The sequence below is a fragment of the Balaenoptera physalus genome, assembly GCF_965194825.1.
Source record: "Balaenoptera physalus genome assembly, chromosome: 12".
NCBI classification, from domain to species: Eukaryota; Metazoa; Chordata; class Mammalia; order Artiodactyla; family Balaenopteridae; genus Balaenoptera; species Balaenoptera physalus.
In genome coordinates, this window is record NC_138897.1 from 40,445,933 (window position 1) to 40,464,732 (window position 18,800).

General features: G+C 35.4%; 1 long non-coding RNA gene across 1 annotated transcript in view; it reads left to right on the top strand.

The window, feature by feature from the left end:
* Positions 1 to 581: 581 nt before the first annotated feature.
* The window catches only part of LOC309639237, a 283,067-nt gene continuing 264,848 nt past the window's right edge, over positions 582 to 18,800 (top strand). Inside the window, exon 1 of the long non-coding RNA XR_014251543.1 lies at positions 582 to 2,329. This is a non-coding gene — a long non-coding RNA (uncharacterized lncRNA). The remainder of the gene's footprint in view (positions 2,330 to 18,800) is intronic.

An 18,800-nucleotide genomic window follows, 5' to 3' on the forward strand; every position in this document is an offset into this window, starting at 1 on the left:
ATCTGTCTTCATATTTTTGCTGCTATAATTATCTTTCTAGATGATGCATATAAGTTCAAATGCACTCAAGGATCCACCTCCCTGCATTAACTTTAGCTTTATCATGGAAAGTTTCAAACCTAATCAAAATTACAGAGAATAGTATAATTAATAACCATGAATATTTCATCTATGTTCAACTTTCATCAACTCTTAGCCAATCCTTTTTCATCTATACTGCTCTCCCTCCTTTACCTCATTCCATATTATTTTAAAGCGAAACCCAGATATTATATCTTTTCATCTGTAGATATTTCAATAAGGCATATTGGAAAGATAAGAAGTCTTAAAAAATAAATTATCATACATCTAGGCTACCTAAAAATTAGTAAGAAGTGCTTCTTATGATCATATATGCCAATTATATAAATAAATACTTTAAAAATTTTTTGTTTAATCCAAATTCAAGAAGGGTTTATTTACTGTGATACTTGATATGTCTTTAGTTCTCTTCCAATTTGTAGATTGCTCCTTCATTATTTTTTTCATTGAAAATTACTTATGAAACTGAAACTTTGGCCTATAGAGTTTCCCACAGTATCACTTTTGATAATCATGTTTTTCATATCATTGTTTCATATTTTCTCTGTCTCCTTCATTTTCTAAAAATTGACCAAGTTTTGATCAAAAGATTTAATCATATTTAGATTTGATCTTTCTGAAAATTTTACTTGTTTAAGTGGTATCATGTATTTCCATTAGGAAGTATATAATACCTAGTTGTCTTTCTTTTTAAAACTATGTTTTCTTCCCCAATATTGAATTTGTCTACAACCTAGATTATTTAAATTATATCAATTTAAATTAAAATTTCTTATAAAAAAATTCTTATGACAATACTTAATTGCTAATTTTACACAATGAATTATATTGCTGAACCTGTCCTCTTCTGCAACAATCAAAGAGATGTAAATGATGGAGAATGGAGAGGCAGAAATAATAAGGGAGGCAATGAAATAAGTATCTTGAAGGAATTGATATTTCAAATCCTAACTCTTGAAAAATTAATATGCAAGTAAAAATGGTACTAGTAACTCTGAGGTTGGCATTGAAAGTGTCTGCATGGACCATGCTCATTGATCTAATCATAGTTCATCTTACACTTTAATCACATCCCTAAGGAAAACAGCTCTGTGTTGATGTTGGAGATAAATAATGTCCAATGTCCAATAATATATACTTTTGAATACCTGGAAAAAAATACACACACACATACATGCATGTGTATAAATTAATGCAGGCTTTTAATTAAAGTATAGCATACATTGACAAGAGTATATAAATTATATCAGAGCTTGATGAATTTTTTTGTGAATTTGAAGATGTCATATAACCAGCACTTAAATAAAAAACACAATATTAATATCCACCCAGGTGCCTCCTCATGTCCCCTGCTAATCACCATTTTCCTTTCAAGGGTAAACACTATTCGGACTTCTAATACCATACATTGTTTTACTTGTTTTTGAACATTATATAAATCGAATCATATATTATATGTTTTTTGTGTCTGCTCAACAATTTTATTGTGAAAGTAATTTATGATGTTACATGTAGTTGTGTAGCATTGCTGTATGTATAGTGTTCTGTTGTGTAATTATATCAAAATTTATCCATCCTTCTATTGATTGAGAATTGTGCTGTCTCTAGTTTTTTCTTATTACAAATAGTACTGTAGTAAACATTTTTTATGTATCATTTGGTGAAAAAATGTATAGATTTCTTTTTTTAATTAATTTTTATTGGAGTATAGTTGCTTTACAATGTTGTGTTAGTTTCTACTGTACAGTAAAATGAATCAGCCATACATATACATATATCCCCTCCCTTTTGGACTTCCTTCCCATTCAGGTCACCACAGTGCATTAGGTAGAGTTCCCTGTGCTATTCGGTATGTTCTCATTAGCTATCTATTTTATACACAGTATCAGTAGTGTATATGTGTCAGTCCCATCTCCCAATTCCTCCCACCCACCCACATTGCCCCTTGGTATCCATACATTTGTTCTCTATGTCTGTGTCTCTATTTCTCCTTTGCAAATAGGATCATCTATACCATTTTTCTAGATTCCACATATATGTGTTAATATACAATGTTTGTTTTTCTCTTTCTGACTTACTTCACTTTGTATGACAGTCTCTAGGTCCATCCACATCTCTACAAATGACCCAGTTTTGTTCCTTTTTATGGCTGAGTAATATTCCATTGTATATATGTACCACATCTTCTTTAGCCATTCCTCTGTTGATGGACATTTAGGTTGCTTCCATGTCCTGGCTATTGTAAATAGTGCTGCTAAGAATATTGGGGTGCATGTATCTTTTTGAATTATGGTTTTCTCTGGGTATATGCCCAGTAGTGGGATTGCTGCATCATATGGTAGTTCTATTTTTAGTTCTTTAAGGAACGTCCATACTGTTTTCCATAGTGGCTGTATCAATTTACACTCCCACTGACTGCTGGGAACACTGGACAGCTACATGTAAAAGAATGAAATTAGATTTCTTTTAGATATATATCCAGAAGTGAGATTTGTGAACAGAAAGATATGCATAAGTTCAGGTTTACTATATATTGCCAAAGAGTTTTCTGAAGCAGTTATGTCAAGTTAAACTTCCACCAGACATGTATGAGAATGCAAGTTGATTCATATCCTTGCCTTTGTTTGGTACACCTATTTTACATTGTAGGCACTCTGGCAAGGTTTTTTCTGGTATCACATTATGGTTTTTATTTTTCCTTTTTCTGGTGCCTAGTAAAGTTAAATCCTTATGTTTACCTCTCTTGCTAATTACCTGTTCAAGTCTTTTGCCCATTTTACTGTTGAGTTGTTTTTGTTTTCATCAATTTTTCTTAAGACTCTCTTTATATGTTTGGCATTACTTTCTAACCTAGAGGTAAAGAAATATGAGGTGATATAAGAAAGAGCAAGACTATTAGTTTTTATAACTTTTATCAGTTTTTGCACTGCCAAATTTAGCTGAGCGCATTAGCTGTAATTCTAAAACATACTTGAAACATTGTTCTTCAGTGATAAAGGGTGTTTTCTCCTCAATGTGATCTATTACACTGATGTGCTACTGTAAAGATTTGATAGAAGAAAATAAAATCATAGGTACAGAATAATAGCAACAGTGGTAAGAACAGTTCAGGCAAAAGGAGTTTTATTTATTATAAAAACAATTTATTTAAATATTGTGAGATTCAAGCGAATGTTTACCACCAGAATATATATGGAGAGAGCCATCCCTGCAAATGACCTGCCTGGCTATCAGAAAGGCTGAACAGAGACAAGGACAAGGGAGACAGCTAGCAATGAGAATGTCTCTCTTCATCTATTGTAATCTTTAGTGAGGAGAGAGGATCACATGGGAACTGTCCCTGTGATACATATTTTCCCATCAACTACTTATGTAACTATTTTGTCATCATTTATATATGGGTTTAATTTACTTTTAACAATTGGCATATTGCTTGTTTTTGTTTGTTTGTTTTTGGTTTGTTTTTGATCCAGCTCTTGGGTTCACACTTACCACTTAAAATGTCCCATTCAAATATGAGTAAAGTTATCATATATTGGCTACCTATGTGTCTGTCAAAACACAAATTAAAAGAATGCTAACTGGAATATCCAAAATGGTTAGCTGTTTTCAATATTACAAGGTAGTTATCCCCCTCTCCTTCCTCCATAAAACACAGCTCTCAATAGGTGAGTCAAGTCTTATATTAGTATATTATAATCATCTCTTAATAGGATATAAATCTTTTGGTTTTGAAATACCATTTTAAAATTGTCATTAAAACATGATAGAGTACCAGTTCTTAAGATATTTAACGACTCAGTGTGAAATTGACCCAGTTGCTGGGTTGATAAGGGAGCAATTTATTTATACCTCCTTAATGAACATTAAATGTCTTTCTGGAGTGATGAAGTAAGGGATAGTAATACAAGAGGTCTGAAGATGGCAAAGGAAACTGGGCATTCCTGAAAGGGTCATGCCCTCCTCTGGGCTCTGTGTGCTACAAGTAGGACTTAGTACCTTGATCATCTTTTTCAGAGATGTTTACGTATTCATGAGAATAGGTAAATTACCCCTAATTTAAGTTAACCTATACCAGCCTCCCAACACCAGGATTTGAAATCTGAACAGTATTTTAAAATATTTTCTCCAACTTAATCCCTATATGCAATGAGGCATTAAGTTCTGTCCATAACACTACCATGACATTACTCCTTTTCCTTTTCTTTCAATTCCCACTGCACCTTCCACAACACAGGCGTTTAGCTCTGTCTTATACCATTTTTGAAATCTTCTTTTTAACTTGTCTAATTCATGTCTCTCCCCTACCCACTCATTTTCAATAAAGCAAGTCTAATGTCTGACTTTGACATTGATCACATCAATCTTTGTGTAAAAGCTTTACTTAACTCCTTATTGTCTGAAGAGTAAAATTCAAATTCTTGACCATGCATTCTCTCTAGCTTCACTTATCTCCACCCCTTCACGCACTCTAGTATCCAAATAAGCGTATCCAACTTTTTGGTGTTTTTGTTCAAACGTGCTCAAGGAATATGCAACTCCCATCTGTACTGGTGCCTCACTATCAGAGAGGGATGGGCAAAAAAGATCCAATTTCTAGAGAGGTGTATCTCTTCTTCACATCAAACAGATCCCTCTTTCTCTTTCTTCCTACCCTTCTCTCTTTCATCAAATTTCCTCTTTTCCTGCAGCCTACAATGACCTTTTCTCCCCATCCAAATGTAAGACTCACTTCAAATGCCTCATTGAATGATAAAATAAGAAATATAAAATGAAAATTACTCAATATAAACACAATTTTACAAATATTGTCTTACAGATCACGTTACTGAAAATTTTGGTAGAGACTACTAGCTCTTTACCAAAACCAGCTTTCTATTTTGGGGCCCAGACAGGTGACATTTCTTAGTTTCTCCAGCATTTAGGTATAACCAGGTGACCAAGTATTTCTCAAGGAGTGTAAACAGATAATGTTCTGTGGCACTTCCGGATCTATAAAACCTTCAGGTATGTTTCTCTTTGCACACTCTTTCTGTGTTCTTTCTCCTCTGCCAGTGAAAAGAGGAAGATGAAAATGGAAGGAGTTGGAGAGTCTGTATCAGGATTCTCCAGAGAAACAGAAATATATATATGCTTACATTTTATAGTCATTCATATAAAATATAAACATATATAAAGTGATTTATTTCAAGAAATTTGCTCATGCCATTGTGGGAGCTGGCAAGTCCAGAATTAGTAGGGCAGGCCTGCAGGCTAGAAACTTGGGAGCAGATGCTTTAATCTTAAGGCAGAATGTCTTCTCCTTTGGGGAAAACTCAGTTTTTTTCTTAAGGCCTTTACACTGAGTAGATGAAACCCAACACATTACAAAAGATAATCTCCTTTACTTAAAGTTAACTCACGGTAGATGTTAACCACATCTACAAAGTACCTTCACAACAGCACGTGGATTAGGTTTGATTGAATAACTGGATATTACAGCCTAGCCAAGTTGACACATAAAATTATTCCAGAGTTTCTACATGACTACGTGGAAGTAGGCTCCCTTGACAATCTGGGCATGCATACAGAAATGTTATGTAAGTAAGAAGTGAAAGCTTATTGTTTTAAGCCATTGAAATTTTGAGATTTGTTTCCTCAACTAAACTGACTCCAAATAATATACAATATATTACTAGATAGAGATCTTTCCAGTCCTACTTCAAAGAATAGATGAAAGTAGCCCATAATTAAGCATTGAATGTTGATATGCTAGTAAATTTTACTCTGATATTGAAGTTGGTTTGTTATCTTTAGCAAGTTAAACACTTGTTAAAATGTGGATGATGCTTTAATTGGTCCAAGATGAACATATTTTTCATGGTACTATTTAAAGGTGAATATCCACCAAGCTTCATTTTGGATTATCGCCTCTTTGAAATTAGTGGAGTGAATTTTACTGAGGTTTTAAAAATGTTGTGATTTTTGGATTAAATATTTCCAGAAGAGAGATAGCTATTAGCTTGGCCCTAAACTCTTGATGTAGTCCTCAGCAGTTAAAGGGGCAAAGTTGCAGTAGCCACGTGGTTTTAGGATGTAAACCTCAAAATCGCCGAGGCAATTACTTGCTTGATTTGGTTGATATTTAGCCAAAATCTATGAGCTCATGTTCACTGCCATTGACTATATTTACTACTACCAGAATGATATTCAAATCATTCAGTGTGTAGCCCTAATAACAATCCTGTATGACTAGGGGCTGCTTCTTCAACATTATTTCCACGTAATTTATAATCAAGATGTTCAATTAATAATTTCAGCACTTTATGCAGTGTTAAGTCAGCTGAAAATATGTGATTTTTCCACTTTTCATTTTTCACAATGCTGAGGAATGCATAATAACATGACAAAATAGGGATGCCAGGAAAGCAACGATTATTAACAGACTAATGGGAAAAGGAAAGGATTTGAAGAGAAAAGCTGAAAAGTTGATTGAGTTCCGTAAAAATGTAAAGGCACAAATCTATTGCAAAAATAAAGCAGCCATGTCTGTAACACTTTATTATAATTATTAAAGATTGCTTTGGAAAAGAAAATTGATCCACGTAGGTAGGACAGTGACCATTTTTGGTGCTTTCTCAGTGGAATCTGACAGAGATTTGCTGAAATCCCTTCATTTGTCTTGACTCAGTCCGTGTTTATTTAGACTATTGTTGTTGCTTTCCCCATCCACCTTCTTGGGTGCTATTTTTCTTTATTTTTAATCTAACCAATTAACAAGTGTTAATCCAGTTTAATTCAACTCATTATTAATTTGACTAATACTTATGTAAAATATTTGTCTCAGTGCTAAAGGGATGAAAAGAGAAAATATAACAAGTAATGTAATAATGGTTACCATTTCACTGTGCTAAGTGCTTTACATTGAATTCTCATAATCCTATAAGGTAGGTACAAATAAAATTCTATGAAAGTGAAGATTCAGAAAAGTTAAATTTAAGCTGTGTTTTAAACCTGAGTATGTGGGAGCAGTGACTAGTCTAGTTTGAGTGGTGGGTAGAGACAGTATATGGAATTTTAAGAGATAAACCTTCAAGAGAACTGGAGGGCTATATACTGTATATACTACCACAAGACAAATCAGCACTTGGCTCAAAATAATATATTGACAACACTGTTAGGTCTTTCGACAGCTGAATCATTTGAGCTAAGGTGACACACAGCTGCAGTTTTAGCATTTCAGGGAGAGTAAATAAGACTTATTCCAACATTCATCATTTATATTATATTAGGAACATATTTCCATTTACCTAGGATAATTAATCAGGGTTCTTGAGGGAATGGTACACAGAGGCAGTTCCCTTAAGGGAATTGCTCATGTCTTGGCAAACCTAGATGAAACATCATCTGTGGGGGCCACAGGAGTGAGAGTGAGGGCTGGGAGGCATGGAGTGAAGAGTCTCCTCTGCACTAGATACTTGACAGAGGGGTAGTAATAATGAGATAAAGGTCATTGGAAAAAGGAGACATAACAGATTTAAGCTGTCACAGTGCATCCACATTCTGTTCTGCTTTCTTGTGAACATCAAGGTCTGTCAGAAGAAGAAGGCCAAAATATACAAAATCTGTTCTTAAAAAAGGAGATAAAACCAACTTTCCCAAAAAAGGTGATATTGTTCACTGTTGGTATACAGGAACACTACAAGACTGGACTGTTTTTGATACTAATACTGAAACGAATTCGAAGAAGAAGAAAAATGCCAAGTTTTAAGGTTGGGATAGGCAAAGTTATCAGAGGATGGGATGAAGCACTCTTGACTATGAGTAAAGTAGAAAAGGATCAACTGGAGATTGAACCAGAATGGGCTTATGGAAAGAAAGGACAGCTTGATGCCAAAATTCCACCAAATGCAAAACTTATTTTTGAAGTGGAATTAGTGGATATTGACCGAAATAGTAAAGACATCAGCAACAATAAAACACAGTCTTGAAGAAATTTAGGTGTCTAATTATAACTGGTTACTATTGTAAGGGAAGAATCAACTGGAAAATTCAAGAAGTTAAGTTAGAACTTGTTTACTTGATCCCCAACTTTTAAGAAATGTAATCCATTATAAATCCTTGAAGTTTAAAATATTTTACTATAGCTGTGTAGAATATCACTTAAAGGGAACTGACTTGTCTTTTACCTCATGTTGTAAACTAAAAGGCTCAATAAAAATTTATCCAATGTCCTGAAAAAAAAAAAAAAAAGAAGGCCCCTTCAAAGGAGGACTAAATTAGGAACAGTATCCTTACTTCACAGATCTAAGCTGGGATGGGAGATTCAGACGTTATTTCCTTCTTCTGGATCTAGATTTAGAGCAGTGCTAGATTACATAAACTGCTTCTGGGGCACAGGCACTACTTGAGCAAAAGATTAATAAGCAAATGAGATAATGGCACATGATCCCCAGAATTAATAAGCTTTCCATTTTTTTTTTTTTTTAAGAGGGAGAATTTTAGAACTGTTAGAGTCCAGAGAAGTGACATATCCATGTGGACCAAAGGAAATTTTTGAGATCATTACCCAACTCTCCATTTAGTTTTATATTGAAGAAAATTATATACTTATAAATGAGGAAATTGAGGCACAAGCTTAGTAGTTTGCATAAAGTAACATCAAATTAGTAACAGTGTTTTCCAACAAATACTCCATTATGCTCTACTACCTCTTAAATAAGTCTAAAGAAAGAATTTTGTTTTTTTTTCTAAAGATATGAAGACAACATGAGAGTTTTAAGTCAAAGCTATAAAACTTTCTGCTGACACTGCATCAATCTTGTACATGATTAGTTCTTACTGATGAAGCAGGAAATTCCTGATGAAAATTAATTCCCTTGGTATCTAAGAAGCCAGAAACTCCTTGGAGGGTGAAACAAGAGATACCATTGACTTTGTTGAATATACTCCAATGCTTACTGTACTAAGTCCAAAACTTTGAATGAGGAGGGACTGCTATGGATTTTTATTTTATTAGAAAGAAAAAAAATCATTTTTAATAGACATTTCCAGAGGTGGAAATGACTTTTTATGTAAACTCAGCTAAGCTTTTGGAGTTAGTTATTGAAAGATGGCCTTAATCATTTTCAAGGTCAATTGAGAGTGAAATGTAATTCCCCAAATATTAATAATTTCTATTCTGTTAACAGACTGTTAGGTAGACTTGGAGCACCTATAAGGTATGATCTGGGTTTGCCAAAAGTCTTCATCATTTCCAGATATTTTCCCCACCATTTTCACCAATGTTTGAGAAGAAGATGTGGCACATATATACACTGAGATTAAATCTTTGCACATTTCCCCTTTGGATCTCAAAGTTTAGTCTTCCTAAATTCCTTCTTGAAATACAAATATCTACTATGAGCTAATACTTTAAACCCTTATCAGCTAAAAATCCCCTGGAATTACTTAAGTGTTAGTTGGAAACACATAAGGAAAGAGGGGCACCAAGTGTAGGAAGGGAAATACTGAAAACCGGGAGCTAGTGCTATCAAAAATGAACCTTCAGGACAGCATTATTTTGCCTGGGCTTATTCTGACCTCAGAAAGGACAATATGGGTTGTTAGGTGTATCATAGTGTTAGCATTTTTTCACAACTGTCCTGAGTGGTATTAAATATCACAAATGTTTTAAATTAATTTCTTCCCCTATGAAAAATATTTAACAATTGCTTATACTATATATGCCTTGACATTTTGAAGGATTATTTTAAATCTTTTTGTATTCAGGATAATGACTTCCAAAGCACTTACCATCTTGTGTTAATCAAACAAAAACACTTTGTTCATCACTTGGTGGTATTAAATATTGAATATGTAAAAATCATAGGTAAATGGTGACGTAAAATGAAGAAAAACTTAATATTTAGAATTGAGTAACCCCAATCTCGGTCTCTAATGACTCCTAAGTGGTTAGATGTCCTGAATTTTAAGTGAGATCCTATATCTTTCTTAATTTTTAGGAGGCTACTACCATATATCTATCTATCTATCTATCTATCTATCTATCTATCTATCTATCTATCTATCTATCTCATCATGGCTTTTGAAGACTCCAGAGAGGTGGGTGGTAGATGCATGCCAAGGCAAACAGAATGATTAATGAGGCCTCTCACATGCTGTTTTATGCTCCATTGCACCCAGGGGTCTGACTTTTGTACCAATCACTTGACTGCTACTGGTTTCACAAAGATTGCTTGTGACTTTTTAGTCACCTAAATACCTGTGGCAAATATATTTACATCTCTCTTCTTTCCTTTATCTCCTTGTCTTCCCTCTTGCATCTTCTATATATGGCTTTGTTCACAATGTTTGCGTCTTGAGTATTCCACTTTTATGAGAAATCATAAAGTCTTAATCCTAAATTTTACATTGAGGAGGTATTATTTTGTAAATGCAACTGAAATCAGGGAGGGGGAAAAGAATTTTTGGAAGTGAAAGAAGAGTAATTTTCAATTGGTCATCTACCATTCAACCTCATGATTTTAACCACTACATTTATAGTAACAAGTAACCCCCAAATTGTCTCTTTTTTCCAGATTTCCTTTCCAATTATATCCATGGAACTTTCATCTTGGATGTCCTAAAACGATCTCAAAATGTTGGTTAATATAAGCATACTGTCTTCATAATTCTCCACGAGGCTCAAGCCGTTGAAATGTTCCTTTCTTTCTATGTCTCCCACATTAATTCACTGAATCTTTTCAATAACTGATTTGTAAGGTTTCTTGTAGCCTTATTTTTTCCACTGCCAGAATACTAGTTCCAGTCCTTATATCTTTGTGTCTAGATAAATTATGTGAAAGATATTTATTGAACACTGAAAACATATACCATAGTTCTAGATGACATTGACTTTAATATAGACACAGATCCTATGCTTTAAGGAGCTTGTAGTCTGAGAGACATTTGACTCCTTTTTCCACTTACCTTCTTTCTAATACATTTTGCTTACTACTTCCTTGTTTATTTGATCAATATACCTCTTGAATCTTGCTCCTTTCATGCTTTAAACACCTTCAATATTTACCTATTTCAGAGAGGTGGACCTTAGGTTTTGAAGGCTTCTACAGTTTTACCCAAATATATCTCTTTAATGTTATCACCTCTTTTTATTTTCCATAAAATCTGAAGTCATCAGACTTTTTTATTCCTTGTCCCTCAAAGATATCATATGTACTTTGTTCTCCACAGTCCTTCTTGACTGTCTCATCATCACTGTTGTGAGTCTAAAACTCTTGCATCTTCCATGGAGCTCTCCCTTCCTACCGTATACAACTTTAATAATCTTCTTCCCAGTAATTCCTTGATCATCCTCCAGACACCACCCAACACTGAGCCTTCTCTTTTATTTATTTATTTTTTGGAATAAGTCACCATTTAAAAATCTATACTTTTCAATTATTTATCTTGTTTATGGTGTATCTCTCCATGAACAAGGTCAGTAGGATGTGAGCTTTAGGAAAGCAGGAAGTTTTTGCTCACTGCTAATCACCAGTGCCTGAAATAGTTTTTTATCACATACTAGTCACTCAATAAATTCTTTTTGGAAAGAATTAGTGGATTAATTAATTCAATCTTTCAGGTGTTTGATTTTCTTTTGTTTTTTTTTTTTTTGCCTCTGTAAAACAGCCTTTATTTATTTATTTATTGAAAGTCTTTATTGAATTTGTTACAGTATTGTTTCTTTTTTTTTTTTTAGGATTTGAACAAATGTTTATTGGAATCGAAAGCTTGTAACTTTTAACTACAAGATATTACAAAATGTTAGTTGTCATTGATATTGGTATTACATTTAGACCTCCTGGGTTTTTTTTTTTTTTATTCAAACAGAAAGTCACAAAAATTATAATCATGCTCATCAGTTCACTCAGTCCCATGTAATTAATTTTTTTTTCACCTTGATCTTTTGTTAGCACTTTTATGAATTCATCACTTTCCATTAGAGTTCTGAAAATGCTTATTCATTCAGTTCAGCAGTATAGTCAGCTACCAGAAACCTGTACTTATCAGAGTCTTTTCCATAAATTCCTTGAAGATGAAACACTTTTATAGGAACATTTTTGCAAAACCGTCAGAGTACACTCAGAACTCTCTGTAAATGACAAAAGACTTAAAAATGACCACGGTTAAAGATTTGAAGAAAGTTCGTAATAATGCAATTGACAGGGAAATTTAGTTATTTCTGAGATATACATTTTAAAGTAATAACTAGAATTATGACATAACATTATACCAGAACATATTAGATTTTTAGAAATTTCATGTAATGTCTGAAACGTTTATATTAACATATATCCATACAAATAATCCAAAGAAAGTTTAGTATTAGTTGTTTTTTTGTTTGTTTTTTATACTGCAGGTCTCATTAGTCAACAATTTTATACACATCAGTGTATACATGTCAATCCCAATCGCCCAATTCAGCACACCACCATCCCCATCCCACCGTGGTTTTCCCCCCTTGGTGTCCATACGATTGTTCTCTACATCTGTGTCTCAACTTCTGCCCTGGAGATCGGTTCATCTGTACCATTTTTCTAGGTTCCACATACATGTGTTAATAAACGATACTTGTTTTTCTCTTTCTGACTTACTTCACTCTGTATGACAGTCTCAGGATCAATCCACGTCTCAACAAATGACTCAATTTCATTCCATTTATGGCTGAGTGATATTCCATCGTATATATGTACCATAACTTCTTTATCCATTCGCCCGTCAATGGACATATAGGTTGCTTCCATGACATGGCTACTGTAAATAGTGCAGCAATGAACATTGGGGTGCATATGTCTTTTTGAATTATGGTTTTCTCTGGGTATATGGCCAGTAGTGGGATTGCTGGATCATACAGTAAATCTATTTTTAGTTTTTTAAGGAACCTCCATACTGTTCTCCATAGTGGCTGTATCAATTTACATTCCCACCAACAGTGCAAGAGGGTTTCCTTTTCTCCACACCCTCTCCAGCATTTGTTTGTAGATTTTCTGATGATGCCCATTCTAACTGGTGTGAGGTGATATCTCATTGTAGTTTTGATTTGCATTTCTCTAATAATTAGTGATGTTGAGCAGCTTTTCATGGGCTTCATGGCAATCTGTATGTCTTCTTTGGAGAAATGTCTATTTAGATTTTCTGCCCATTTTTGGATTGGGTTGTTTGTTTCTCTAATATTGAGCTGAATGAGCTGTTTATATATTGTGGAGATTAATCCTTTGTCCGTTGATTCATTTGCAAATATTTTCTCCCATTCTGAGGGTTGTCTTTTTGTCTTGATTATGGTTTCCTTTGCTGTGCAAAAGCTTTGAAGTTTCATTAGGTCCCATTTGTTTATTTTTGTTTTTACTTTCATTACTCTAGGAGGTGGATCGAAAAAGATCTTGCTGTGATTTATGTCAAAGAGTGTTCTTCCTGTGTTTTCCTCTAAGAGTTTTACAGTGTCCAGTCTTACATTTAGTTCTCAAATCCATTTTGAGTTTATTTTTGTGTATGGTGTTAGGGAGTGTTCTAATTTCATTCTTTTACATGTAGCTCTCCTGTTTTCCCAGCACCACTTATTGAAGAGACTGTCTTTTCTCCATTGTATATCTTTGCCTCCTTTGTCATAGATTAGTTGACCATAGGTGCATGGGTTCATCTCTGGGCTTTCTATCTTGTTCCATTGATCTATATTTCTGTTTTTGTGCCAGTACCGTATTGTCTTGATTACCGTAGCTTTGTAGTTTAGTCTGAAGTCAGGGAGTCTGATTCCTCGAGGTCTGTTTTTTTTCCTCAAGACTGCTTTGGCTATTCGGGGTCTTTTGTGTCTCCATACAAATTTTAAGATGATTTGTTCTAGCTCCGTAAAAAATGCCATTGGTAATTTGATAGGGATTGCACTGAATCTGTAGATTGCTTTGGGTAGTATACTCATTTTCACAATGTTGATTCTTCCAGTCCAAGAACATGGTATAGCTCTCCATCTGTTGGTATCATCTTTAATTTCTTTCATCAGTGTCTTATAGTTTTCTGCATACAAGTGTTTTGTCTCCATAGGTAGGTTTATCCCTAGGTATTTTATTCTCTTTGTTGCAATGGTAAATGGGAGTGTTTCCATAATTTCTGTTTCAGATTTTTCATCATGAGTGTATAGGAATGCAAGAGATTTCTGTGCATTAATTTTGTACCCTGCAACTTTACCACATTCTTTGATTACCTCTAGTAGTTTTCTGGTGGCATTTTTAGGATTCTGTAGGTATAGTATCATGTCATCTGCAAAGAGTGACAGTTTTACTTCATCTTTTCCAATTTGGATTCCTTTTTTTTCTTTTTCTTCTCTGATTGCCATGGCTAGGACTTCCAAAGCTATGTTGAATAATAGTGGTGATAGTGGACATCCTTTTCTCGTTCCTTCTCTTAGAGGAAATTATTTCAGTTTTTCACCATTGAGAATGATGTTTGCTGTTGGTTTGCCATATATGACCTTTATTATGTTGAGGTAGCTTCCCTCTTTGCCCACTTTCTGGAGAGCTTTTATCATAAATGGGTGTTGAATTTTGTCAAAAGCTTTTTCTGCATCTATTGAGATGATCATATGGTTTTTATTCTTCAATTCGTTAACATGGTGTATCACATTGATTGATTTGTGTATATTGAAGAATCCTTGCATCCCTGGGATAAATCCCACTTGATTGTGGTGTATGATCCTTTTAATGTGTGGTTGGATTCTGTTTGCTAGTATTTTGTTAAGGATTTTTGCATCTTTATTCATCCATGATATTGGTCTGTAATTTCCTTTTTTTGTAGTATCTTTTTCTGGTTTTGTTTTCAGGGTGATGGTGGCCTCATAGAATGAGTTTGGGAGTGTTCCTTCCTCTGCAATTGTTTGGAAGAGTTTGAGAAGGATGGGTGTTAGCTCTTCTCTAAATGTTTCATAGAATTCACTGTGAAACCATCTGGTCCTGGACTTTTGTTTGTTGGAAGATTTATAATCACAGTTTCAATTTCATTACTTGTGATTGGTCTGTTCATATTTTCTGTTTCTTCCTGGTTCAGTCTTGAAAGGTTATACCTGTCTAAGAATTTGTCCATTTCTTCCAGGTTGTCCATTTTATTGGCATAGAGTTGCTTGTAGTAGTCTCTTAGGATGCTTCGTATTTCTGCGGTGTCTGTTTTAAATTCTCTTTTTCATTTCTAATTTTATTGATTTGAGTCCTCTCCCTCTTTTTCTTGATGAGTCTGGCTAATGGTTTATCAATTTTGTGTATCTTCTCAAAGAACCATCTTTTAGTTTTATTGATCTTTGTTATTGTTTTCTTTGTTTCTATTTCATTTTTTTCTGCTCTGATCTTTATGATTTCTTTCCTTCTGCTAACTTTGGGTTTTGTTTGTTCTTCTTTCTCTATTTCCTTTAGGTGTAAGGTTAGATTGTCTACTTGAGATTTTTCTTGTTTCTTGAGGTAAGCTTGTATAGCTATAAACTTCCCTCTTAGAACTGCTTTTGCTGAATCCCATAGGTTTTGGATCGTCATGTTTTCATTGCCATTTGTCTCTAGGTATTTTTTGATTTCCTCTTTCATTTCTGCAGTGATCTCTTGGTTATTTAGTGACATATTGTTTAGCCTCGATGTGTTTTTTCTTTTACGTTTTTTTCCGTGTAATTCATTTCTAATCTCATAGCATTGTGGCCAGAGAAGATGCTTGATATGATTTCAATTTTCTTAAATTTACTGTGGCTTGATTTGTGACCCAAGATGTGATCAATCCTGGAGAATGTTCCGTGCGCACTTGAGAAGAAAGTGTAAACTGCTGTTTATGGATGGAATGTCCTATAAATATCAATTAAATCTATCTGGTTTATTGTGTCATTTAAAGATTCTGTTTCCTTATTTATTTTCATTTTGGATGATCTGTCCATTGGTGTAAGTGAGGTATTAAAGTTTCCCACTATTATTGTGTTACTGTTGATTTCCTCTTTTATAGATGTTAGCAGTTACCTTATGTATTGAGGTGCTCCTATGTTGGGTGCATATATATTTATAATTGTTACACCTTCTTCTTGGATTGATCCCTTGATCATTATGTAGTGTCCTTCTTTGTCTCTTGTAACATTCTTTATTTTAAAGTCTATTTTATCTGATATGAGTATAGCTACTCCAGCTTTCTTTTGATTTCCATTTGTATGGAATATCTTTTTCCATCCCCTCACTTTCAGTCTGTATGTGTCGCTAAGTCTGAAGTGGGTCTCTTTTCGACAGCATATATATGGGTCTCTTATTTTTTTTTTTTTAACATCTTTATTGAAGTGTAATTGCTTCACAATGGTGTGTTAGTTTCTGCTTTATAACAAAGTGAATCAGCTATACTTATACATATATCCCCATATCTCCTCCCTCCCGCATCTCCCTCCCTCCCACCCTCCCCATCCCACCCCCCCAGGCAGTCACAAAGCACCAAACTCATCTCCCTGTGCTATGTGGCTGCTTCCCACTAGCTATCTATTTTACATTTGGTAGTGTATATATGTCCATGGCACTCTCTCACCCTGTCACATCTCAACTCTCCCCCTCCCCATATCCTCAAGTCCATTCTTTAGTAGGTCTGTGTCTTTATTCCCATCTTGCCACTAGGTTCTTCATGACCCTTTTTTTCCCCTTAGATTCCATATATACGTGTTAGCATACTGTATGTGTTTTTCTCTTTCTGACTTACTTCACTCTGTATGACAGACTCTAACTCCATCCACCTCATTACAAATACCTCCATTTCATTCCTTTTTATGGCTGAGTAATATTCCATTGTATATATGTGCCACGTCTTCTTTATCCATTCATCCGGTGATGGACACTTTGGTTGCTTCCATGTCCTGGCTATTGTAAATAGAGCTGCAATGAACATTTTGGTACATGACTCTTTTTGAATTATGGTCTTCTCAGGGTATATGCCCAGTAGTGGGATTGCTGGGTTGTATGGTAGTTCTATTTTTAGTTTTTTAAGGAACCTCCATACTGTTCTCCATAGTGGCTGTATCAACTTACATTCCCATCAACAGTGCAAGAGTGTTCCCTTTTCTCCACACCCTCTCCAGCATTTATTGTTTCTAGATTTTTTGATGATGGCAATTCTGAACGGTGTGAGATGATACCTCATTGTAGTTTTGATTTGCATTTCTCTAATGATTAAGGATGTTGAGCATTCTTTCATGTGTCTGTTGGGCATCTGTATATCTTCTTTGGAGAAATGTCTGTTTAGGTCTTCTGCCCATTTTTGGATTGGGTTGTTTGTTTTTTTGTTATTGAGCTGCATGAGCTGCTGGTAAATCTTGGAGATTAATCCTTTGTCAGTTGCTTCATTTGCAAATATTTTCTCCCATTCTGAGGGTTGTCTTTTGGTCTTGTTTATGGTTTCCTTTGCTGTACAAAAGCTTTTAAGTTTCATTAGGTCCCATTTGTTTATTTGTGTTTTTATTTCCATTTCTCTAGGAGCTGGGTCAAAAAGGATCTTGCTGCCATTTATGTCATAGAGTGTTCTGCCTATGTTTTCCTCTAAGAGTTTGATAGTGTCTGGCTTTACACTTAGGTCTTTAATCCATTTTGAGTTTATTTTTGTGTATGGTGTCAGGGAGTGTTCTAATTTCATACTTTTACATGTAGCTGTCCAATTTTCGCAGCACCACTTATTGAAGAGACTGTCTTTTCTCCACTGTATATGCTTGCCTCCTTTATCAAAGATAAGGTGACCGTATGTGCGTGGGTTTATCTCTGGGCTTTCTATCCTGTTCCATTGATCTATATTTCTGTTTTTGTGCCAGTACCATACTGTCTTGATTACTGTAGCTTTGTAGTATAGTCTGAAGTCAGGGAGCCTGATTCCTCCAGCTCCATTTTTCGTTCTCAAGATTGCTTTGGAGGATTAACAAAGATGGCGGAGTAGAAGGAAGTGCTCTCACTCCCTCTTGCGAGAGCACCAGAATCAAAACTGGCTGCTGGACAATCATTGACAGGAAGACCCTGGACTTCACCAAGGAGGATACCCCTCATCCAAGGACAGAGGAGAAGCCACAGTGAGACGGTAGGAGGGGCGCAATCAGAGTAAAATCAAATCCCATAACTGCTGGGTGGGTGACTCACAGACTGGCGAACACTTATACCACAGAAGTCCATCCACTGGAGTGAAGGTTCTGAGCCCCACGTCAGGCTTCCCAACCTGGGGGTCCGGCTACGGGAGGAGGAATTCCTAGAGAATCAGACTTTGAAGCCTAGTGAGAATTGATTGCAGGACTTTGACAGGACTGGGGGAAACAGAGACGCCACTCTTGGAAGGCACACACAAAGTAATGTGTGCATCAGGACCCAGGGGAAGGAGCAGTGACCCTGGGGGAGACTGAACCAGACCTACCTGCTGGTGTTGGGGAGTCTCCTGCAGAGGCGAGTGGGGGCTCTGTTTCACCGTGGGGATAAGGACACTGGCAGCCGAGGTTCTGGGAAGTTCTCCTTGGCGTGAGCCCTCCCAGAGTCTGCCATTAACCTCACCAAAGAGCACGGGTAGGCTCCAGTGTTGGGTTGCCTCAGGCAAAACAACCAACAGGGAGGGAACCCAGCCCCACCCATCAACAGTCAAGTGGATTAAGGTTTTACTGAGCTCTGACCGCCAGAGCAACAGGGAGGGAACCCAGCCCCACCCATCAACAGTCAAGTGGATTAAGGTTTTACTGAGCT